The sequence below is a fragment of the Doryrhamphus excisus genome, linkage group LG19, assembly GCF_037039965.1.
Source record: "Doryrhamphus excisus strain RoL-2023G ecotype Guam linkage group LG19, RoL_Dexc_Guam_v1.1, whole genome shotgun sequence".
NCBI classification, from domain to species: Eukaryota; Metazoa; Chordata; class Actinopteri; order Syngnathiformes; family Syngnathidae; genus Doryrhamphus; species Doryrhamphus excisus.
The window spans coordinates 13231921-13258084 of record NC_136375.1 but is presented as its reverse complement, the minus strand read 5'-3'; the positions used below and the strand labels follow the sequence as shown (position 1 = coordinate 13258084).

General features: G+C 43.6%; 1 long non-coding RNA gene across 1 annotated transcript; it reads right to left on the bottom strand.

Annotated features, from left to right (window-relative positions):
• Positions 1-2200: 2200 nt before the first annotated feature.
• On the bottom strand, positions 2201-26146 carry LOC131106749 (uncharacterized). The gene is made up of 13 exons (XR_013630400.1): positions 26021-26146; positions 17578-17657; positions 15821-15915; positions 15593-15722; positions 13910-14023; positions 12411-12476; positions 12227-12327; positions 8387-8503; positions 8244-8304; positions 7730-7882; positions 5160-5273; positions 4020-4311; positions 2201-3245 (listed from the first exon to the last, which is right to left on the bottom strand). It is a non-coding gene; the product is annotated as an uncharacterized LOC131106749 (long non-coding RNA).
• Between the last annotated feature and the right edge of the window lie 18 nt (positions 26147-26164).

Below are 26164 nucleotides of genomic sequence, written 5' to 3'. Positions count from 1 at the left end.
ACATATACATTTATAAACATACACATATATGTACATACATATACACACACTTATACATTTTTACACACAAATGTATACATGAACACACACACACACACATATACACAAAATACACAAACATGTCAAACATATATACACACATACATACACCTGTATACACATCTACACACACATTTATACACCGCCCTCAAATACTACATGTATGTATATATGTATGTTCATACATGCACGTGTATGTATGTATGTATGTGCGCACATGTATGTACGTGTATACATTCATGTTTCAGTATGCACATATGTGTATGCATGAATGTATGTATGTTCGTACATGCATGTGTATACTGTATCTGTGTGTATACATTTATGTATGTATATACTGTGTATATATGTATCTATAAATGTGTGTACATGTGTGGATATATGCATTTATATGTGTATCTATAAATGTACGTATATACATATGTATGTAAATGTGTATATACGTGTGTGTATGTGTATATATGCATGTACATATGTGTGTATAAATCTATGTATGTGTATACATATATGTATACATGTGTGTATATATGTGAATACATACAGTATGTAAGTATGTGTAGCAAACAAATGAAGGAGCTGATATTTTTTCTTCCTTTGCCGCTGGGGTTGGCATCATTGATTGAAAAGCAATGTCTGAACAAAGCTTAAAAAGTGAAGTAATTTGAAGTGATAACAGGAAGTACGATCCCAGCGTGTACACTTCGCTCATGAAAGAACACACCACAGGACAACAGCAAAAACACGCTTTTAAAAAGCTGACATTTAAAACAGTGGAGGTGGGGGGAGGGAGGGGGGCATTGTTGCTGAGGAAAAAGCTGCTTTTAGGGAGGGGGCAAGAACACACAATCACTGGTTCATGTGTGTCGGTGTATGTGTATGTGTATGTGTGTGGGTGTATGTGTGTATGTGTGTGTATGTGTGTGTATCAGGAGTCAAATACCAGACTTGAGCGCAGATCAAAGTGATGCAATCCCCTACACTGATGACCACAGCGGTGAAGCAGAGACGTTGTGGACGGAATGAAGAGAAAAGAAAAGTTACGTGAGATAGAGTTCAATTCCTTTTTTGGTGCCCTGCTATTGCTGTTGGAATTTAGCCTGAAATAAAAGGTGGATGCCTTGGAGACGTTCACATCAGTCACGCATTCAAATGCTGCAGTGTGCATGCCTGGTAGAGCTAAGGTTAGGGTTAGGCTTATACTTATAGTTATGGTTAGGGGTATGCTTATACTTATAGTTATGGTTAGGGGTATGCTTGTACTTATAGTTATGGTTAGGGGTATGCTTATACTTATAGTTATGGTTAGGGGTATGCTTATACTTATAGTTATGGTTAGGGATATGCTTATACTTATAGTTATGGTTAGGCTTATACTTATAGTTATGGTTAGGGGTATGCTTATGCTTATAGTTATGGTTAGGGGTATGCTTATAGTTATGGTTAGGGGTATGCTTATACTTATAGTTATGGTTAGGGGTATGCTTATACTTATAGTTATGGTTAGGGGTATGCTTATACTTATAGTTATGGTTAGGGGTATGCTTATACTTATAGTTATGGTTAGGGGTATGCTTATACTTATAGTTATGGTTAGGGGTATGCTTATACTTATAGTTACGATTAGGAGTATGTTATATGTAGTTATGGTTTGGATGGGTTATGGTTAGGGTTTAGGGTTGTGTGTGAGGTTATGGTTGGGGTACGGTTATGGTTAGAGCTAAGGTTAGGGTTATGGTTAGGGGTATGGTTATGGTTAACGTTAGGGTTATGGTTATGTGTAGTCCTAGGGTTATGGTTATCATTGGGTAGGGCTAGGATTAGAGTTATGGTTAGGGGTAATTTTATGGTTAGGGTTATTGGTAGGGCTAGGACTAGGATTAGGGTTATGGTTATGGGTAGGCCTAGGATTAGAGTTATGGTTAGGGGTAATTTTATGGTTAGGGTTATTGGTAAGGCTAGGGCTAGGGCCAGGATTAGGGTTATGGTTATGGGTATTTTTGTGGTTAGGATTATTGGTAGGGCTAGGATCAGGGTTATGGTTATGGTTAAGGCTAGGATTAGAGTTATGGTTAGGGCTAGGATCAGGGTTATGGTTATGGTTATGGTTACAGGTGGAGGTATCCCTTTCCAGCAGCTGTTTGTACTCAAGGCCAACATAACTACAATATTTGCTCATGAATATAGTTTTTTTTCTCATTACTTTTTTTTTTCTCAACTTAATCAACTTTTTTTCATCAGGTCTGACTAAAGTGTTCCAAACCACCAGACGTAGACTTCTCAAGCCTGGGTTAGATGAACCTACAGGCCCCAAGGTTGATAAAAACCTTTGTCAAAGTGCAGTCAAGGTATGTTTCTATCGTGTTATTAAGACCTGGTCCACTTTAAAAACCTGATAGGCAGTCAAAGAGGTTGGACGTGAAAGCGAGCAGCTGTTCGCCGTGTACTTTATGGCATGTGAGACAGGAAGAGGAAGCTTTATTTTCCAAAGTGCGTCTGATGAAATATGCAATGATCACTTTACACGTTTTACTCCCTTGCTCTCTTCCCCTCTCAGTCGGGGTCTGCAAGGCTTCACGCATGGTCAAGCTTGCAGCGCGTCCTTTTTGTCCCTGACGTTCCATCTGGTGCCCGGCGGCACGAGAGCATGCACGGAGGCAGCGGGCAGGTGCGTGTCTGAGCCTCTGCCAGTTTGGACAAATCACAGCAGGTAGGCATTAGCTTGGACGGCGGCCCGGTGGGACGGCGTCCACCAAATGCTGCACGCTCGCACGGGATAAACAACAGCTGACTGCGTGCTTCTTCTATACGGGTGGACGTAGTGTGCACGTAGTCAGCATCTTTCTTCATACTTCACGGCAAGGAACATCCTGCAGGGATCTGGAATGCACGGTTTTCTCATCCGAAGACACAAAGTAAAACTTCTGTAAAACTTTATTTCCAAAGAAAAGAGGTTGGTAGGTGGGTCGTGGTGGGCGGGTGGGGTTGGGTCGGGTTAGTACGTTGGTGGGTGGATGGGTGGTTAGGTAGGTAGAGAAAAATTCCAAGAATAAAAATCATAAGATTTTTGCACGTGTATCAAAGTGTGCAAAGACAGGATGATGCTGATTTGGTTGCCTAGCAACAGAGGCCAGCCAAGCGCTTCTCCTCCAGGCGTTGATGCTTTCCTAATTGGAGTTGATGACTGCGGGAGCAGCAGACGAACCAGCCTGTGATTCAAAAGCCAAGCAACATGAGAGGCACAAAGGTAACACAACTGCTAAAAATACACATCGGTGTGCGGCGTCCGTGTACACGTACACACACACACACTCTCGCTCTCTGCTCCGCCCGCTGCTTCCAAAGTGCCGCCTAAATCTTTGAAAGGAGCTGAGTGTGTTTCACTATATTTTTCGGCCCGGGTCAGTTGGGTAGCCAGGTAGCTAGCTGGGTGCAGTCATCGAAGTTGGCATTTAAAACTATTGATATATTGATCATTACGACCTATTGTTTGTAATTGAAACAAAAATTATATTTAAGCATAAAACTCAACTTCAAACCTCCGACATCACTTCCTGTCCCCCACCCACCCACATATTTCTGTCCAATATTCTTATTTTCTCTAATTATGTCTACTATATTGATGAAAAAGAGTGTAAATGTGACTATAGGGGTGTTATATCATGTGTAGAGGGCTCTAATCATATTAAAAAGTGCATTTAGAAGGTTTTAAACAGGTTTTCTGTTCTCAAACTAAGAAATATTTGACCCAATAATAAGAAATGGATTTGTCCCAGTTGGGTCTGGAAGCAGTGAAGTACAATAAAGTAGGGATCGCTCTACTGCCTGAGAAAGATCCCAGTTGATTCTCAGTGATTTATATGTGAGCCAAGATACTACAATATATAGTAAAGTATGGAGTATAGTCTCATGTATAGTCTTATGTATAATCCCCGATTGCTTTCTCTGAGACCAATTTGACAGTCTCACAATAAAATAATCACCTTATTGATCCGTTTGTGGTGATCAGATTAGATGGTGTGTTGTTTCCTCTCTCGGGGGAGTGGGGGGGGGGGTGTCCCACCCCAACCTGATTACCATGGAAACACGGCTTCCATCCATCATCCACGTTTCTTTGCTCTGAAGGCGGCGCTTGGCACGACCACCGAGCCGTCTTTCACGTTTTGTCTCGTGCGTGATGGAGACATCCGTCCAGCTGCGCTCTTCCATGTTCCGCCTGTAAGCAGGTACTCGTCTGGCACGGCCTCAATCCCGGCGTTCCGGGCAGCGTGCCTGCTGGAGGAACCAGAAATATAAGAAGAAAATAGTTTAAAAGGTTAGAATATTACCATATTAATATCATGTTGTTGTTTTTAAAGAAAACAAACTGGAAAAAACTTTTAATATCACAAATGTTGTTGAAAAATTTGCCAAAAAATGTTTTGTGGTGTTGTTTTTGTTTTGGATTATTAGTTTTTTTAAGACAAATATGAGCATGAAATAGCTTTTTTTTAAGAAAAAAATTATTAAATTATTATTAAATTATTATTAGCATAATAATGCATGTAATTGTAATGTCATGTTAGTTTTAAAGTCTTATTACTGAAAATAAAGTTGAAATATTAGAAATAGATATTAGCTATAGAATATTAGATATTATAAATATTTTTTTGTTTTATGGTGTTTATATTGTATTATTTTATTTTATTATTATATAATTTTGCAAACAGACATTTCAATCAACTTTTGTTTTTGCATAATAATATATTATATATTTCTTTATTTATATATAATTGTATATATATTTATATATGTAATAATGATAATATAATTATAATTATTATAATGTTTAACAACAATAAGGAGTCCATTTATGACAGGAAAAAAGTTGTCATGTTAGAAAATTAATTTTCAAAAATATGTTTTATGGTGTTGACATGTTTTTGGTTTTAGATTATTTCTTTTGTATTATTTAACACTAAAATATATATATATTTGTTACGTTTGGGATTATTTCAGGGTTTTGTTTTTGTCTTTTTGAGAAAAAAGTCTGAAAATAAAACAGCTACGTTAGCTAATGTTCTGCGTGTAAGCAGGTCGTCGTTTGGCGCGGCTTCAGTCACGCAGCGTTCCAGGCGACGCACCTGCTGGAGGCTGGCGTCGGAAACATGAGGATGAATTTCCATGCACGCGTGCACGTTTGGCGTGGGAGTCCCACGTTGGCCGGCTCTTTCGCAACGCCCCAGGACATGAAAGGACTGCAGCAGCAATTAGTGGCTGGGCCGCGTCACACGGGAAGCGGAGGAAAGCTGGCGCTGACACCCCCCTCATCTTTAGCAGAACATCTACATGACGTACGCTCGCGTCTGAAAGCTGAAAACGGACGTTAACCGAATCAAATGTTCCCGTAAGAAATCATTTCAATCCAATGAAAGGGATGAGAAAACATGTTTGTATAGTTTTACAATGGCGGTTTGTCAGGCAGAAAGCAACGTGAAAGGCATAGCAATGATGAATGAAATGAACAAAGAACACTGAAGGTGACGTTTACCTTGGCTGAGGATGCTATTCTTAACGGGAGCAAAAACAGGAAGGCGGCGGTGGTTGATCTCGCCGCCACATTGTATCTTTGGGAACAATCACGTCCTTCAGCAAGGTCAGAAGAAAGAAGGTTTCAATGTTTATTTATTCCTTTCATTCATCATTTCCATGCATTTACGATTCTTTCATGCATGTAAAAAGTCCTGATTTGACCATAATTCATCAATTCATCATAATTAATCATGATTGTTTAAACAAACCATCCCAGTCCTACTGGGGCAAGTCATCATGTTGGAGAGGGAATTTATATACTTTTTGTGGGGTTTTCTTTTATTTATGTTTTCTTTTTTCATATATAAAAAATGTATTTGCATTTTCTCAAGTTTGTTTTCCAAAATCAATAATAATACTAAGAATAACGTCATAGTAATATTAGAAATGTTATTTGAAAAATTACAAAAAATTTGGACAATTTCTGTTTTTTTAATTTAATTACATTTTTTACAAGAAAAATATGAAAAAATATATATTTTTGCAAACATGAATTTGAATGAAGTTTTGTATTTGTGCCGATATTACCATAATGCTGCAATGATTTGTTAAGCTAACAAGTCATTGTACTGCGGCTAAAAAGTTGTTTGTGTTTTTTTGGTTTCAAAGTATTTCTTTTTTTAGGCAAACATTTTTAAACATAATTTGTTATTTTTTAAAGAAAACAAGTTATTAACTTAAAGACATTTCATTGAAGAAATGTCCAGAAATAATTTCTCTCAAGAAAAGACATTATATGAAAAACAAACAAACAAAGAAGCCACGTGGCACATGGGATACTAAGTGGAAAATGTACGTAAACAATACGCAATATTGCAACGTACATTTTCACGTGAACTGAAACATGATAGTAAGACGTGACAAAGTCTTCACTGGGAAGGCAAAAAGCAGTCGGGATGCAACTTTCATACTCAACTTCAGCGCTCAAGCACGTTAGCAGCTAGCCGCTTTAGCTAAACGCTACATCTCCCCAATTCCATGGTTTCATCAAGTGCATGCGGTTTCGTGTCTCGTCTGTCATGTTTTTCTTCTTGCTACTATGCTAAACATCAACCTGCCCTCAGGAAGGAAATATGCAAATGAGCTACTGGCTACAATCTTGCATATTTACATGAAATGCTGATTATGAATATGCACTGTCCCCGTCTTTGGGAAGTCCATACATCTACGGCATTAAAAAAAACATGCACACATGCAATGTGCCAGATTGGACAAATGTGACGTCTTCATGCATTTGTTAGGCGCTCGTTCAAAAAGGTTTTTCCTCAAGTCCCGCCCATCGAGCTCACGGAAATGTGTTTATGTTGCTTTAAATTCCAGTCAGACGCGAGCGGTCCGTGTTGGGAGCGCCAAGCCACACCGGGCTTCCAGACATGAATTATGGCTCGGCTTTAAGCAGGTGGGGAGAAGAAGTGAGGACAGCTCGCTGTTCCCCGATTCATCACCCTGTCCACATCCAACTGTGGCAGCGGACCCCAGATCAAGTGCTCCATTTATTAGCAGGGATCTCCCGGTCCCCGTCCCCATTTGTTCCTCCTCGGATCCCACGGGCCTTTTAGCGCCGACAAGCGGATGGATACTCCTGCTTTGGCGCCAACAAATGGTCGCCGTGCTGGGATCATCACATCAAACTTAAACATCTTAGGTCTGCAAACTGATAAAAGAACTTTGGTAATTGGCATCACGCTCATATCTCGCTAGTCTTTTCAATCGTCTTTACGGGAAGGAGTCCAAGCTGAGGTGGCGTGATCTGGTGTGAAAACGCTATCAATACACGGACGAGCCCACGGCGAGAGGATCGGTGTTGGATAAATACTTCACCGCTTCCTCAGCGCCGTGTCAACGCTGTCTGCTTCCCAGCGTTCCAAACGTGACAGATATAAATGGAAATGTCAGCAGGAAGGAGTCCCTTCCTCCGCTCCTCAGCGCCCGGATAATGGCCCTTCTGCCGACGGTTTTCCGCAGGGGCCTCGACTCTAACCCGCACGTCCTCAATTACCGACAGCGCCAACAGGTTCCCAGATGGTCCAACCCCCCCCACCTCCACACCTACCTACCTACGCTTTAAAGATGAGCTGAGGGTTCAGCGGTAAAGCATACACGTTCTTTCACAGCACGCTACCTTGCTGCTAGCGGGGACGCGCTAAGCTGCTAGCATCCTCTTGGGTTGGTTCTGATTTGGGGAAACGACGCTGGTGTTGAGCCGCAGGGCCAGATGGTGATCAGGTGGTGTCGCAGTCGGTGGCAGGTTGTTGGTTTGACCTCCGTGTTCCCCCTTGAAAGCAAAAAGTGTCGTCAAGTTAGCATCAAAAAGGATGCCGGGAGTCAGCTACTGACTAGCACAACAGTTTCTGACATCTTACTGATAAATCCCATAATAGAATGGAATATTTTCATAGTTAGACCTTGGAAAACCTGTTTATGACCTTGTAGTTCTTAGATTAGAGCCCTCTAGCACCCCTATAGTCACTTTTACATTTGTATTAGCCAATATAGTTGACATTCTAACAGATAATAAGACATCTTAGACATCAATAAGACATCACATGGACGCACACGTTAGCATTCATAGTTGGTGGTCATTTTCTTGACAGCTGGTGACCGGTTTAGTAGAAGTAGTCGCCACAACTGCTTACCTTCTTAACACTCAGTAGCTAGCTAGCTAGCTAGCTAGCGTCACTTCCCAGGTCCCGGCTCCTAAAGAAAAACATTAAACTGCGTATAATATCTTCATGGAACCATTTTTAGCATTGTGCAAAGCAGGCATCGTGATACAAACATTAGCAGGACTGGATCAGGTGCAAGGACGTACGCTGGGCTCATCAGAACCGGTTGACATGGAAACGCCATTGGAGAAAGTCGTGTTGGAGACAGAGGGGCTGGAGCATCGTCTCTTCTGCTAGCAAATCAGGACAGGACATCATGCATAGTCGCATACAAGATTTCCATCACATGCTCAAGAGGCAAAAAGAGGTGATGATGCAACTCTCCACGAATGCATTTCACTTCAGAGCAACGATGATATGCCCCACGACCATGACTGATCACATGGATGGATACAAGCAGGACAGGACCTCCTTTCTTGCCTGCCAGGGGGGAAAGGTCATGTGACGTTCTCATAGAGCTGCAGAAGTCCCATGTGGGCCAGATGACAAAATGTCAGAATTCAATCGCAGAAATTGCGGTTTTATTTCCCAGAGGTGGTAACCTCAATCACTGCCAGACAGCGTCCTTTTTATTTTATGGAAACTTGGCCACAAAGACACCCCCCCACCCCCCCAACTTAACAGCCCCTTTTTATCCCAAGCTAGGAAGTCATATGTTGCATCTATTGTCTCTATTGTCTCTTTCTGACATGATAGCTTCACTTGCGTTGCAGCCGCCGGAACTTTATGTTCTGCTACTTTTACAACAACGAGACGATAAGTGAATGTGGTATATCTTAGGGGAGACGGGGGGGGGGGGGGGGGGCTCACATCAGTCTCCCGTAAAAGCGCAGTGTTCTGCACCACGGCGGACAAGGCGGTCCTTTAGTGAAGCTTTTAAGCGACGCCGCCAGCATCCAGCATCCAGCATCATCCCACATCCAGCATCATCCAGCATCATCCCACATCAAGCATCCAGCATCATCCAGCATCATCCCACATCCAGCATCCAGCATCATCCCGCATCAAGCATCATCCAGCATCATCCCACATCCAGCATCCAGCATCATCCCACATCATCCCACATCCAGCATCATCCAGCATCATCCCACATCCAGCATCATCCCACATCAAGCATGCAGCATCATCCAGCATCATCCCACATCCAGCATCATCCAGCATCATCCCACATCCAGCATCATCCAGCATCATCCCACATCCAGCATCATCCAGCATCATCCCACATCCAGCATCATCCCACATCCAGCATCATCCCACACCAAGCATGCAGCATCATCCAGCATCATCCCACATCCAGCATCATCCCACATCAAGCATGCAGCATCATCCAGCATCATTCCACATCAAGCATGCAGCATCATCCAGCATCATCCAGCATCATCCCACATCAAGCATGCAGCATCATCCAGCATCATCGCACATCAAGCATCCAGCATCATCCAGCATCATCCCACATCCAGCATCATCCAGCATCATCCCACATCCAGCATCATCCAGCATCATCCCACATCCAGCATCATCCCACATCAAGCATGCAGCATCATCCAGCATCATCCCACATCAAGCATCCAGCATCATCCCACATCCAGCATCATCCCACATCCAGCATCATCCCACATCCAGCATCATCCAGCATCATCCCACATCCAGCATCATCCAGCATCATCCCACATCCAGCATCATCCAGCATCATCCCACATCCAGCATCATCCAGCATCATCCCACATCCAGCATCATCCAGCATCATCCCACATCCAGCATGATCCAGCATCATCCCACATCCAGCATCCAGCATGTGTTCCTGCCATGAGGTCCTGTGTGTGTTTGACACCAAACTCTTGCTCCGTGTTAATGAAGAGCCCAGAAAGGAAAAGCAAGTTCACCGGCGTTAATGAAGAGAAATTGCTGCTGTCGGCTAGCGTTAGGACACACACTGTGAAATCCATCATATTGTGGGGAGGGGGGGGGGTAATTAGGCGTAGATAATTGCATTGTGTATCCGTCGCACTCAGACAAAAGCTAATGCTTGTTTGTGTTTCTCGTGCACCGCAAATAACCTTCTTCTTGTTCAAGCGCTTCTGCCTGTCAACTGCTACAGAGAAAGCAACTTAACAAACGAGGCTAATGAGTGATGAGCACGCTAGCGACAGAGTCCGATCCGGCTGCTGCTTTGGTGGAAGTTACAAAACAAACCCAATGAATGACTTATACTGCCTCTACAGGCCTGGCATGCAAACTACAGCCTTATACACCAAATGAAAAGTCTGCTTGAGGATCATCAAATTCAACTAATTTTTTTACATTATTCGCGTGTAAAGTGTAAAAAGAAGTTAGCCACTTCTCCAGTTGCTTGTTTGGAACAACTTGTGTGAAAAAAATGCACAAAATACCAAAAAACGGTTGCGGAACAGAGGTCTTTCAGAGACTGGGAAATTGCCACGCCATTCCTGCGAGGGGACGACTTCCATCTCAAAGTTCTCCCCCCAGCTGGCAGTGCGTCCCAGTCTGACCCAAAACCGGAAGATGCCTTGGCCGTGGAATATTTGATGAAAAATGACCAACCTCAATGCTTCTTAAGTTCTGCTCTTCAACGTGAAGCAGAATTTGGACTTGCTAAAACAAGCAAGCAAAAAGCGCTTGAAGAATATAGCTAAAACCACACAGCTCTGATGGCGTCCATGTTGTTTCTGATGTAAACAAAGGTCGCATTTATGACATGTATTTATAACTTATAACTGGTTATTTGCATCCATACCATAAATGTGGCTGCACGGCGGTTGAGTGGTTAGCATGCAGAACTCACAGCTTGGAGACAAGGGTTCAATTCCACCCTCGGTCATCTCTGTGTGGAGTTTGCATGTTCTCCCAGTGCATGCGTGGGTTCTCTCCGGTTTCCTCCCACATTCCAAAAACATGCTAGGTTAATTGGCCACTCCAAATTGTCCATAGGTATGAATGTGAGTGTGAATGGTTGTTTGTCTATATGTGCCCTGTGATTGGCGGGCCACCAGTCCAGGGTGTACCCCGCCTCTCGCCTGAAGACAGCTGGGATAGGTTCCAGCACCCCCCGTGACCCTCGTGAGGAAAAGCGGTAGAAAATGAATGAATACCATAACCGAATTTACGTAACCAGAGGTTTGGAAAACCTTGGTTTTTAGTGCCAGATATCTGCGGGCTTGTGAAAATTCCGTGTTCTAAAGCAGTTTTTAAGGATTGTACTGTATGGCTCCACCCTGACGGCTTGACTTAAATGCCATCGCCGCTTAAGGTACTTTATATTCCAGACGCTGCCCCCCCCCCCACCCCCCTGCTGTGTCTCTGGAGATGATGATACTATGTCGCATTTAAAGGGGAGGAAATGAAGCCGCATGTATCTGGCGGAATGTCAGGGGCACCCTTAGCATTCCGGGTGTGACATCATGAGGCGCTATCATATCCGTAATGGAATTCTCTAGTCTGGGATACGTATTTGCTATTCTGACAGCCACACTTTGTGCTCCTGGATTGTGTGGGGAGGTTTGCCATCCGGGATGATTTTAATGGGCTCGGACCGCTGCGGTATTAAACCCTGTAAGCCGGCCCTTCATTAGGCAGCAACATTTGCTGGAAGGCCGGCAAATGAGGGGAGCTCCAGATGCCTCGTGACACGCCACAAATGCTCTGCTGCCTGCAAGGTTTAGACCACACGGCGAGGTTTGGTTTGTCTAATGACCGCTGGCACATCTGCCTCCGACTTTGCCATTCCTGAAGTGGATCATCATCCGGTGGTGACCCCAAAAGCTCCTTGCACCCCTGTTCACCTCTGCCACTGCTCAGTAAGTCCTCTGTTTGGGGGGGGGGGGGGTCGCCCCTGACACCCGCTAATTAAAATGTCCCAGAGGACTCTGTCAGGGGTGAGTGGACCAGGGATCCCAAACAGACACAAAAAAATAAAAACAGCATGAAGCTGTTACCTTTCTGACATGACTTGCTGAATACTAAAAACGTGAATCCCTTTGGCGTGGAAAGGCGCAGATGGATTTCCACGTGTAAAGCCGGACAACATGGAGGAGCGCTGAAGGATGCTGAGAGAAAAGCACCATTAAGGGCTGGCCTCCTGCACAGGTTGGATGATGAAGCAACAAGCCGGGTCCCCACCAGGGCTTTACTTCTTTGCATTGCAGGCTTGTTCATGTTTCCTTCGCGTGGGCGATCTCGGCGCCGCTGTAAATGAAAATAGAAATGTCGGGTGTTAGGAATCTCCACATGAGCTGTTTTTTGGAGGGCATTCATTATCATTTAAATGACAACTTTGACTTTTCATCCGACTGGAGCTTGTTTTCATCTCACACTGATAGCAGTTCAGAGGGGGGGTTATTGCTTTTCATGGAGGAAGTCAGTGGTGCACAAAGGCTCTACGTTTATTGGCAAAATTAAAAAGCCAGACATCAGGAATCCATCCCTCCATAGCCGACTGAGAATCCGCAAAGTAGGATTCTTTGTTTCTAAGTGGAATATTAGGTTTATAGTTAGAGGATAGAAAACCACCTTCTAAATACACTTTTTATCACTATTAGAGCCCTTTAAACATGAAATAACACCCCTATAGTAATAAAGTAGTAGTATAAAATTTATTTAGTATCAACAGTGTCACTCTTTGCTCCTTTTTCTCCATTTTAGCAGTTTTTTTAAAATGCATTTTAACTTTCTAATCTTTGTGATTAGTATTTTTATTAGTTTACCCTTGTAAAAGTGTGACTATTTCTCTTCAGCTTTTGACTTTATAACCTTTATATTGCAGCTGTTTCTGCTGTCATTGTTGTATATTTTTTAATGACATATTTTGACTGTTCTTGTAAATTTTCTACTCATAGTTCTGACTTAAATTTCCATAATATCCAACTTTAGAGAGAACCTTTTCTGCAGCATAATTTTTGTTTGTATCTTGTATTGTTTTTTCTTAATATTTCAACTTTTTGATCCTAAAATGTTATTTTTCCACACAATATGTTCTTTGACTTTTTCTCATTAATATTTTTACTTCTTGTAAAATGAATATACATTTTTCCATTTTGGCTGTTTTTTTATTTTCTTGTTAAATTATAGATCATTTGAAATAGAATAAAAATTTATATCTGAATTTAGTACAATTTAAAAGTAAAATAAAAATGTCATTTGAAATACTTTAATTAAAATACATTATTTATATTATTTTATGTGACCCCCCAGCTGCACTTTGAAAGCTCTCCAAAAAAAGGAACTGTCATTTACTAGAACTAAAATGATGGAGTAATCATTGGTAGCCTCCAGACTGCAGGAAAAGGAAAGCTTGTAAAAAAAGACATTGTGAATAAAATAGAGAACGTCTTCGCCATCGGGATTCCAGGGACTGCACTTCGCACACGGTCAGAGAGGGCAAATATAAAAAAGACCAAAAGATAAGACACAAATCTTGGGCAGCAACTTGGAAGTGCACGCTTGAGTCTCTCGCCGTCTCCGCGCCGCCGCCGCTATCATTTCCTGCCTGTCTAAGCCTCCTTCTTTCGCCCGCTTTATTGCCAAACGCCACTGAGCTGTGAAGAGCTCCGTGATTCCATTTCAGAGGTGATTGGAGCCTCCGTTTGTGAAGTGTCGGCTGTGCCGGGCCTCGTTCTTACCTGTGGTCGATGCCACGCTGACGAAGCACCTTTTCACTTGATGGCAGTCTCTCCATCTCCAACCCCCGGGTGCTCATGTGTGAGGAGCCAGTCACAGCCTTTACAGCAAGTGGGCTGCAGACAAAAAAAAACAAAAACACGTGCAGTAAATGGCCCTCGGGCACACTTTGGACAACCTTGCTTTAAGGAACAGATTTTTGTGGCGTATTTGACTGGATGTATGGCAGGAAGTAGGTTTTTTTGGTGGATTTATGAAGGTGCCAAGCAGAGCCATACACCCGCAGAGTTTCTGTCACACGGGTCACTTCCCCAGGCGGAGAGACCAAATCTTTTGCTGAGTATGGACGGCTGCCGTCTTTGTCCATTTTAAGCGGCAGGGGGGCTGACGCTTCATTTTTCCCGTTGTGTGATCCAGGAGACAAAGAGAAGAAGACAGAAGAACATTGAAGCCTCCATGGAGCGTATTAGCAGGAAGCAGAGGCCTCGCTCCAAATGACGGATCATTTGTGGCACGACTTGCAGGATCTAAATCACCCGCGTCAAAGTCAAGGAGGAGAGTGGGGACGAAAGGGCTGTCACAGATGGGTGGAATCGGTGCGGGGCCTGGGTCAGCCAAAAGCTAGCCCGTCTGCTATACAGCCGGGCGAAGGCACGCGTTATTAAAGTTGAGGAATGCGGCGGAAGAAGGTTGTAACGACTCATTAACGACCTTGACGGGTGACTTGAGCAAAGGCGATGTTGTCAGCGTGATGAAGTACGCGCCGCGACAAGGACGCCGAGATGGAAGCGCTCCGTCTTCATCCGTGGATGCCCCCCCCTCTCTTCTTCTTACGCCTTCTCACACTTTTACAACTCATGGAAGTGTGACCACGTCATTGTCCTTCTGAGCAACATCGTCTGTGATAGCTTGACTCATTATTATGGATGGGGGGTCCAAATGGGGCCAAGTGGGTGCCCCCTTGCCATAATTGCTGTGGCTGGCCCCCGGTCCCCATCCCCTGGTACAACACCATTTAACAAGAAAACTAAAAAAAAAAAAAAAAACAAAAGCTGCAAAATGTAAAAGTCAAAATATTAACGGGCGGCACGGTGGACGAGTGGTTAGCGCGCAGACCTCACAGCTAGGAGACCAGTGTTCAATTCCACCCTCTGCCATCTCTGTGTGGAGTTTGCATGTTCTCCCCGTGCATGCGTGGGTTTACTGCGGGTACTCTGGTTTCCTCCCACATTCCAAAAACATGCTAGGTTAATTAGCCACTCCAAATTGTCCATAGGTATGAATGTGAGTGTGAATGGTTGTTTGTCTATATGTGCCCTGTGATTGGCTGGCGTCCAGTCCAGGGTGTACCCTGCCTCTCGCCCGAAGACAGCTGGGATAGGCTCCAGCACCCCCTGCGACCCTCGTGAAATAAGCGGTAGAAAATGAATGAATGAATGAATGAATGAATGAATAATTTACTAACATAATTGAAGAAGAAAGTTTACAAATTTGGAAAATATTTTTTTTAAAAACAGGGAAACTGGGGAAAAATGTTGATTGTAATAATAGTTTTTTCACCTGCATATAAGACAAAGCTGAGATGACGGTTGTTTCTGAAATAAACAGTATATGACTTCCTAGCATCTGATCTAAATGTGTTCCTGATAGTCCAGTCCAAACCCAACTGTAAAATAGTTACTCACTGGGCGGCATGGCTCACGCGGTACGGTGGTCGTCTCCCAACCTGAAGGTTGCGGGTTCCATCCTCCTGTGATCATGTGGAAGTATCCTTGGCCAAGATACTGAACCCCCAGTTGCTCCTGACGTTCATCGCTAGGTAAATATGATAATAAGGTAATAGATGTAAAAGTTAGCATGTGACGCGTCTTCCCCCATCACCAAACATCTGACCGCCATCATCTTTATCTCACCTGTGTAGAGAGTTAAGAGAAGGAATTGAATTAAAGATCCAAACAGAGCCTCCGTCCATCCATCCTCCTTCCGTCCATCTCCTGCCAGCGACGTTCTACTTACAAAAACGAGATAAGGAAATCCCATTAGGAGAAAACGCCTACTCAGCAGCTCCTCAGCAGCTCCTCAGCAGCGTGAGAAGAGCAGGTTTGGCCTCGTGGGGGTCAACCAGAGATAATGCCGCTTTGATGGTGGCGGCCCAAATATGTGTAACAGGATATTGTTGCTGCGTGACCGCCGTTATCCCAGCCCCCGCTCTGGAATGCAGGGTGACGGCGAGGTCACATCTCAGCCGCTGTTGGAGTTATTGTGAAGATAACAAGTTCAAAAGCATCTGCAGATACACTGACGTCCAAATGTTCCAGTACACACATGTGCACATACACACTGCTACACAAACCACACACATCTGAACACACATGATGAATGTAATGTAAGATTAAAAAGATTAATCTATTGTAAGATAAACAAAATGTACGATTAATCAAATGTATCTAATGTAAGATTAACAAGATTAATGCAATATAAGATGAATAAAATTCATGTAATGTAAGATTAACGTAGATGAACATAAGATTAATTAAATTAACACAATGTAAGATTAAGAGGATGAATGTAATGTAAAATTAACAAGATGAATGCAATGTAAGATGCACATAAGATTAATCAAATTAACACAATGTAAGATTAAGAAGATGAACGTAATGTAAAATTAACAAGATGAATGTCATGTAAGATTAACATAAGATTAATCAAATTAACACATTCATCCACATTAAGAGGATGAACGTAATGTCAGAAGGCAAACGTTTCTTTCTACCCATTCAGTCTTTTTCCCTCCACACACTCCGAGCCTTCACTTGGTCTTCCTCCGCTTTGCGTACACATGCGTAACCATGGCGACTGACAGACAGACAGCATCCTGTGGTTTCAGTGGTCTTGCTGCTTCCCCCTGAGGAGCTGCTGGTGTGAGAGATGGCAACCTCCATGCGGTCCATGCTGTACACAAGCCATTCCGACTAAAAGATCTGCGTTCTGGCACCTCGGTCCTCATTGAGGACCCCGCATCAAAACCAGCGGGCTGGGACCTTGGGAGGAAGTAGTGGACATCCAGTCATAGGATCCCTTCTATCTGTGCAACCCACAGCAGGACGGCCAAGAGACAGCCTGGCGTTGGCATGTGATGGTGATCCTGGTTTTCCTCTTGTGTAAGACTGGCCTTCAGATGCTGACCAGATGGTCTCCAGGTAATCCATGAGCCAACGGATGATGCCTTAGCCTGCCTCGGCAGCCTGGACTTATCCCTAACTCTGCATAGTATGTCCGAGATGGAACAAAACGGCATGGCATGAGCCTACCTTGAGGGACAAACGTCCTTTGAGATCTTTCTGTTTGATGGCCACCAAAGCCGTGGCCTGAACTGTTCATATGGCGACAACTTAAGGATTTTTTGGGAGGTGCTGATGGTACTCTTAAGAGAACAACTGCTGAGGGTTGTAGGTGCGAACAGTCGAGTACTTCAGTTGCTAGTACGAGTATCCATCCTCTGCCTGCCTCTGTTCATCAAGCAAAAGTTCAAAGAAAAGAGAGAATGTTGCTGCTGGGTTTTTACTTCTAGCTGGCTGAAGGTGTCCTGACAACAATCCTGTGGTCCGCTGGCTGTAAAATGAGCCAAATTTCAGCCAGCTTCACACACACACGGATACACACAGCATACCTGGAACAATCAGAGGCTTCAGATGGAATTCCAATTGAAGGCGAAAAGGCCAGCAGCACTCTGGCAGACTCCCAAAGGCACTGAAACACAGACACAAAATACTGTTTGGACGGTGACGAAAAGAAAGACGCCTTCCTTTAAAATGTTGAATCTAATATCAGACAGCATTGTGGGCCCATGTTGCCATAGCTGTTCGTGGTTATGTTAAACTCGTATTGGTATTGTATATTCCCAAGGTACTGTATCTTGAGTGTTAAGTTGTTGTGTGATGATTTTAATTATGTTACATTCAGTAATGTCCTCTAATGTAACTTCCAATGTGTTAGTAAGCCTGTGGTGTTTCCTTGAGTGTTAAGTTGTTGCGTGATGATTTTAATTGTGTTACATTCAGTAATGACCTCTAATGCAACTTCCAATGTGTTAGTAAGCCTGTGGTGTTTCCTTGAGAGTTAAGTTGTTGTGTGATGATTTTAATTATGTTACATTCAGTAATGTCCTCTAATGTAACTTCCAATGTGTTAGTAAGCCTGTGGTGTTTCCTTGAGTGTTAAGTTGTTGCGTGATGATTTTAATTATGTTACATTCAGTAATGACCTCTAATGCAACTTCCAATGTGTTAGTAAGCTTGTGGGTTTTTTTCATAGCATATGATTGGCTCCTGTGAGATAAAGAGCTACCGGGTCCTCACAGACTTGTGCGTGATGATGTTTGCGTGCTGAAGGAAAGACATGATGAATACTTAAATGAGGCGTCTCTGTGAGTGGTAAATGGCCGCCATCTTGCAGAGGCCGCTGCTTCTTAACGTCTAAATTGAGTCGAAGTCGGCGGGCTGAATTTTCGTTCCAAGTTGAAAATGTCATGTCAGCACTTTCTGCATGCACTGCAGGGGGCGCCGCTGCGGAAAGAAGCGCACACACGCGGAGGTGAAGATCTGTCATGCAGCTCGCTAATGACGCTCCTCTCAGCAGCAGTTTGCGGGAACATCTTCATTCTCTCCTAATTAACACTTTACCTGATGATGCTCCACCGCAGCACCGCCGCTTATTTGGCCCTAATGCCGTCATGCGGATATACTCGCATCTTCTGCATCCCAATCAAAGTGATGATGGTGGTTTTGCTAATTGAAACAAATGAAAAGGCTGGGAAACAAATGCAGGTGTGGTTTGTTGTTTTGCGATCTCGGCCGCTAAATCTCATTTATTTGTTTGCCTTTTTTTATATAATTGCCAATCCCAGGAAGTGAGAGTGAGTGGTTTGTGGGGGCCAAGAGTGAAAATCAGCTGGTAAATTCTTACTAACAATTCTATTTGTTGCAAAGAGGAATGAACAAACACATCTCTGACCCAAGTGACCGCTTGTGAACGCTTTCCTTCCTAGCAGCAACTCTTTGGAGTTGTGGGAGTCTTTACAAAAAACTGATGTTTACATGACTAAATGACAAATGAGCAAAGAGCAGATCCAGTCTGCTAATAAAGTCGTCCCTGGTTTATTGTGGCGAATTGGTTCCAGACTCGCCCCCTGTACTGTTACTGTAATACACCTGGCAGGCCAGTAGTTGGCAATGTTGATACATTTTCTCCGTGTCGCGGTTTGATTAACACTCCCTTGCTATATCCAGAAATGATTGAAATAATAAATGATGACAGTTTGGTAGTAGACTATGGTCTATGGACTATGCACTATGGTCTATGGTAAAAACGTATTGAAATACAATTGACATATACTGAAATATTCTGAATGGTTGTTTCTATATGTGTCCTGTGATTGGCTGGCCACCAGTGCAGGGTGTACCCCGCCTCTCGCCCAAAGACAGCTGGGATAGGCTCCAGCATATTTGCAACCCAAGTCAGCATAAGCGGCATAGAATGGATGGATGTAGTATTCTGGGCACTAGGTGGCAGTAAAGACACAAAACATTGAAACATTAGCTTCCATGACATTAACTTAACACTACAGGTCATCATAGATAGATAATGTTAAACTATTATAATATTTAGAAAGTCAAACAGATTTTCTATGCTCCAACTATGAAAATATTCCATTTGTTGACATTGAATTCTATTTCTTTATTTAAGTGTCTGGAGCCAATTAACTACTATAAACGAGGGACAGTGGTACACTCAACAAAACTGCTGAATTCCAAATCTGGCCACAATAAAAGGCCACCCTAAAATGTGCAGGTTAATTATATTTGGAACAGGGGGGTCAGAAAAACAGACAGTATCTGGTGTGAGCAGCGTTTGCCTGGAGTAGCGGGTACATGACCAACTGGGGCCGTGCATTAACATGCTGCAATATGACACTTTTATGAGAAAAATGTCTTGGACTCATTTATTCATTGCATTTTCATGTATTCATATTCTTAGAATCAAACCGTTACCCTGTTGTGTTGTAACCAAACGACTGAAATGATGTGGTTTTTAGCATCTAACAGACACGCAGGGAGCCTCAAGGAAAGCATGAAAAACCCCACCAGCCACACAAAGGCCTTATAGCCACTCATCCTCTGCTTTGTGCAGCAGTTCCTCATGGTTCGGTCTCAGCATTCGTTTGGGACGCCAAGAGGTGCCGTGTTCCGAGCAGCCGGACTTGCTACATAATAGAACATGCCAAGGTCAAGCGTACTGGGCATCGTTTCTGGGAAATACAGAAGTGCATGAACACTTCTGAAGATTAGCTGTCGTTAGCGGGAGAACAAGGCAAAAGTGGAGAGCCTGGGATGGAATGGAAATAATGCAGAGCTTTCTTTATTCTGTATTTTCTTTCTATTCTATTTGAGGTAATGCCTCAGGGTTTTGGGGGCGGGGGGCTGCGGTCTTAACGTGTTGATCGGCTGATGAACAGCCTATTTCATTTTAATGCTTTGTTGCAATAAATTGCATAGTGAAAATTGTTTCTGTCTCGCTGGCATTGATTCTTTTTGCATGGAACTTCCTGAAGATGTTAAATGTACTTTCTTGACACATTTTAACTACTCTTGCATTTTTTATGAGTATTTATGCAAACACTTAAACGCATGTGTCTTATTCTCAAATGTACTTTGATGCATGAAAACAAAGGGAAAATGATGGACTTGTGGTTTCTCTGTAAATATTTAGTTATCTACGAGTACAAGCACATCCGATGAGGCTGCATGACACCCGAGGACTAAATCAACACAATATTTGTGGTGCTTCTTGGCCTAAATGTCAAACGCTTGTTTTTCTCCTACGATGGTGTTAATTAGCGGTGGGATGAATGTCAACATTATCGATGGCTGATAAGTCACATACATTACGTGCTGGTGGAAAAACATGGGAGGAAAAAATGTCTTTAAAGACAGGCATCCCTCTGGTCAGTCCGTTTGCTTGTGTGCACTTTTGTATTTTTCACCCTAAAAACACAAAATTCATGAAAATTTCAGTCTTAATGAAGAAAATAAAATGACTTGGAATAACATGTTTTTTTCTGTAATACTTGATTGTCTATATGTGCTCTGTGATTGGCTAGTGACCAGTTCATGGTGTACTCCGCCTCTTGCCCGAAGTTAGCGAGGTCACGTCATAACCCGGCAACCGTGATGAGGACAAGCGGCACAGAAGATAAATACATTAATTTGAAGGTTATGCTACTCATGCTACATACTACTACTTTTAGAGTTTCTTTAGTATATGATAATTTCACAATGTGCCGTGGCCAATAAAAAACGCTGCAGGGCGCATATGGCCCTGAGCCGCACTTTGGAGACCTTGATCTAACATGCTGTGTTTTATTTGCAGCCTTAAAGAAGAAGAAAGCAGCAGCAGCTACTTCCTGTTGTTCAGTCTAAACGGTTTTGCTGAATGGGAAGAGCAATCATGTTTAATTTAAAGAAATATGAGCTTGTTTTTTCTTGCAGGAAGAGTTTTTTGGGTTTTTTTGGGGGGGGGGGGTGTACTTGATGGCTTCTCTGCTCACAGCAAGGATGATTCACTCCAACAAAAAAACAAGCCTAGCCGGGACTTGTAGCAGAGAGGAAAACAGGAGGTGGGTCAACTCTGGAGTGGTGGGATTAGGAGGTGCAAAATAGCTTCATCGGCGTCTGAGTGGAGGGCAAACACTTTTCACGTGTCTTAGCAACATGGGAATATACTCCAATGTACACAGAGACAATTATTTGTAGTAATTATACACACTGAACATCAGGGTTCTTAATGCATTCTCATGTCATTAAAAACATAAATACAGTAGCTATAAAAATAAAGGAGGGGCCACCTGCTGTGGCCCAGCAAGGTGCACTGTATTTGGGTACACGCTCCGAGCAACCATTGTCATGCCACGAAGGTCTCTGGCAAACCTGTTGCACTTTGCAAACACCATGGCGCTAGGGTGAGCTCAGGGGACGTTATAACATGCCATCAACGTCACAGGCAGGGGAAAAAAGAAGCGCTTGATTTGCTCACCCGCACAGTACGGGTAATTGGAGCATTTTTTTAAATGATCAGTTATCAGGAAATGATAAGCACCACAAAGTTGGCTGTTTTGCATGTTCATGTGAAGAGAGGCCCATTTCTGCTGTTCAGAAAGGTTCTATGATGGCCAAGTTTGACCCTGGAACAGACCAAGTCCATCCCAGATCCAATATTTGCAGTTTTCTCCACGATTCACACAGTGTCTTTGAGGCCCAACGGCATTGGAACAATAATTGAGCTCTCTACAAGGCCGCCGCCGCATGATAAATAGCAAACACCTGGAGGCATTGACGCACCCCCTCTTCGCCTCCCCGACCTGTGCGAGCTTTGTACGAGCCAACGTCGTTCACCTTGACAGGCAGCAGCGTGAAATCTGCCGGCGAGGGTTGCACCACCAGCGGCGGCGTGCAAGGAAAGCTTCATTACAAGTTAGCGAGTCACGTGCACTCGTCATTCCTGCCTTTTTCAAGACACCGGCAGCAGCGCGCTCACGGCAAAATCTAAATTTTAGCATCGTTTTCATTGTTTATGTGAACCATTTAACGCAAAGACCTCACAGATGCCGCACAAGAACCACAAATACTCGTTTACGGCGGTTAATTGGTTCCAGAGAGAAATGACTGTTAGAACTCCTCACATATAAATGGAATATTTTCACAGTTCAAGCATAGAAAACCTGTTTACTACCATTCAAACATGCTTTCTAACATTTTAGAGCCCTCTAGACATGAAATAACATCCCTATAGTCACTTTTACACCCCTATTACCCAAAGTAGTAGATATAATAAGACAGAATACGACACATTGGACATAAAAAGGACATAACATAGACTCACACATTAGCATTGGAGATTTCCTTTTGTTTTTTTTCTGGACAGCGTACTTCCTGTGGTGGCTATCGTCTCATCAATGTAACATTACTGACATCTCATCACAATGTCAACGGCTCTAAAAAGTGTAATTAAGTGTACAGACAATTTAAAGGATGTTCCTTTTAGAATGGAAAACAAAATGAAGCAAACGTAACCTGGAGGTGCAATGATGTGGTGTCATGTGACACCTGTCATGTGATCCAGTATAGTTGATTGATGTGTAAAGTATCAAAAGTGAGCTGGGGTTGCATTAATGATGCTGTGCGGTTTAAGGTATACATTTGAAGATTTGGGTCTCTGCAGCATCCTGGACCTGTTCTGAACCCCCCCCCACCTCCACCACACCCCCCATAATCCCAGACAAGAGAACGTGCAGTGCTTCCTAAGAACCCCCAAGACGATACAAACATTTAAAAAGCAGCAGCTGCCTGCCCATACTGAAGCGTCAGGGTTTTTTTTCCCCGGCATTGAACAGTAAATAATCATTTGTCCCAGCTGGATGGTAGATGAAAGTGATATTTCACTGGAAAAGCCCTAAAAGGGACTTTATAGCTGCGGACAAGGGGTGGGATCTTCAGCATCATTTATCATTCATCATCATGTCTCATTTAGCAAAGATTATGATGGACACGCTTTCTCACTTCAATTAGGCAGACTGGCTTTCCTAACTCATGTAGATTCATGTAGTAATTAGGAGAATAATAATAACATGCTGTCACAATGAATGACAGGCTACAGTATATACTGCTCACTGTAGGATTTGGGAGGAAGGCTTTGGTAGTGTTTTTGGTTTCTACCTCAAAACCGAAAGCCAAACTTCTGCACACTGACAATCTCTACTATCAGTCCAACATTTGCATTTGTCTTCTATTGCTTAGTTTTGCACTATGGCCGTCTGTTATGGGGACATTCTTGCATTTATTGGGTCTTTTTTTCTTCCAGAAGCTTCCATGTGTAGGTCAGACCCCAACCCCAGTCCAAATCATAACCCTAGTTCTAGCTATAACTTTAAACCCAACCCTGGCCCAACACGAATGCCGACTCTAGCCCCAACCCTAACACTGAACCTAAAGTCAACGCTAGCCCAAATCCCACACCAACTGAACCCAAACACTGACCTCAACCCTAGCCAAACCGAACCCGAGCTCCAACCCCAAACTTAGCCCCAACCCCAACACACACCAAGCACAACATTAACCCCAACCTTAGCCAAACCTCAACCTCAACTCCAAACCCGATCCGAGCCCCAAGCCCAAACCACCACCCCAACACGAGCCCCAAGCCCTAGCCTCAACACTAACCCCAACGCTAGCCCCACCTTTAGCCCTCGCCCCAATACTAACGCCAACCCCAACAGCACCCTAATCCTAATCCAAAGTTAAGGTTAATGTTAAGGTGCTAGGTTGAAGTGAAAGTCAGTTTCCTTCCATCCTATCTGTTGGTAAGCTACAAAGATAAAAGCGGCCGTCTGTCTACCTTCTCTGTCTTTTACTGAAGAGTTTTGGTTTCTAGCGAAATGAGGGCAAAAAAAGAGACCCGATCCACCGGCTCGGGCTGTCAGAAGTAATTGTTGCCTCGGCTCTCTTATCACCGACATCCTCAAGCAGACTGAAAGTGCACTTGACTGACTGACTTGATGGACAGCCTTGATTGACAGACTGACCTGTGTGTCACCTTGACTTCACCAAAACATTTAAAGATGCTGCATCTGCTGAACAATGGATGAAAGCGGCTGAACTACAATCATGTCTCCATGGACCCGGCGTAAAATAACATGAATGCTCTCATTATTAGTCACACAGGTTTCTATGCTCTAACCACCAAAATATTCCATTTGTAAATAAGGTCTTCACTTATCACTGTTGGGTCTGGAACCAATTGCCTGTGATAAACGAGGGATCGCTGCATTGCAAAACACAGCAGCAAGAGAACCAATGTTGTAATCATGGTAAGGCGTTGATGGTAAACAACAGTGCGGCTTTCACACAGTTAGTGTGAAAGCCGGCTGAGTAGCAGGGCTGCACGGCGGTTGAGTGGTTAGCGCACAGACCTCACAGCTGGGACACCCAAGTTCAATCCCACCATCGGCCATCTCGGTGTGGAGTTTGCATGTTCTCCCAGTGCATGCGTGGGTTTCCTCCCACATTCCATACTAGTGGGCGGCACGGTGGACAAGTGGTTAGCGCACAGACCTCACAGCTAGATCAGGGTTCAATTCCACCCTCGGCCATCTCTGTGTGGAGTTTGCATGTTCTGTCCGTGCATGCGTGGGTTTTCTCCGGGTACTCCGGTTTCCTCCCACATTCCAAAAACATGCTAGGTTAATTGGCCACTCCAAATTGTCCATAGGTATGAATGTGAGTGTGAATGGTTGTTTGTCTATATGTGCCCTGTGATTGGCTGGCCACCAGTCCAGGCTCCAGCACTCCCGCGGCCCTCGTGAGGATAAGCGGTAGAAAATGAATGAATGCTGAGTAGCAATGTTTTAAAGTGCCCACAGAGGTAAATGCAGCTACTGCCATCTTGTGGGGTTCATTACAAAACAACATCAGGAGGTTGCCTGCAGCCACAGCTGTTACTGCCAACAGCAGTTATTCGTTTTTGTGAACTCATCAGAGAATTTTCTCTTTCTATAAGACAAAAACACCTCCAAAAACTATGACATTATTTTCTAAAAAGAAAAGGTTTGATGGATTTTGAAGCCGTGTTAAGTGAAACTGAAGTTACCAAATATGTTCCTCTCCTTGTGAAGGGGCTGCAGCGGGTGATTTATTTGTCTTATCTGTGGCCGAGGTCCATCCTGCAGATATCCAACCAAGCTTGACAGCCTTCCCCGTGCACTTTTCCAGGCACATAACAGATAGCTGCCCCCACTGGTGAAAAGTTTGACAGTATATTAAAAATAAATCAGTAACTTTCCACAGTCTCAGTGGCATCGGGCTCATCTTCTCTCTCTCTGCTTTTTCCAGCCGCCCGCCTGCCTGTGCTGTGATGATGCTTCAGCTTGGGCTAGCCGAGTGACAACTTGTAGCCAGCAGACAATACCAGTGCATAACGCTGGATTTTATGTTTTCTCTTATATTACAGTATTCGTGGTGGTTAAAAAAAAAAAAAAACGGGTAGGAGACAGAGTGAGGTACCTTCTAGAGTCCACAAGCCTCCAGGCGTTGAGGAGGAGAACAGAAGCATCCATGTAACGGCTTGGGCTCCTGAGGCGAGGTTAGCTCGATATTGACCTCCCTCGGGTACACTTCTTGCTTTTTTTTCTACCCTGTGGAAGAAAA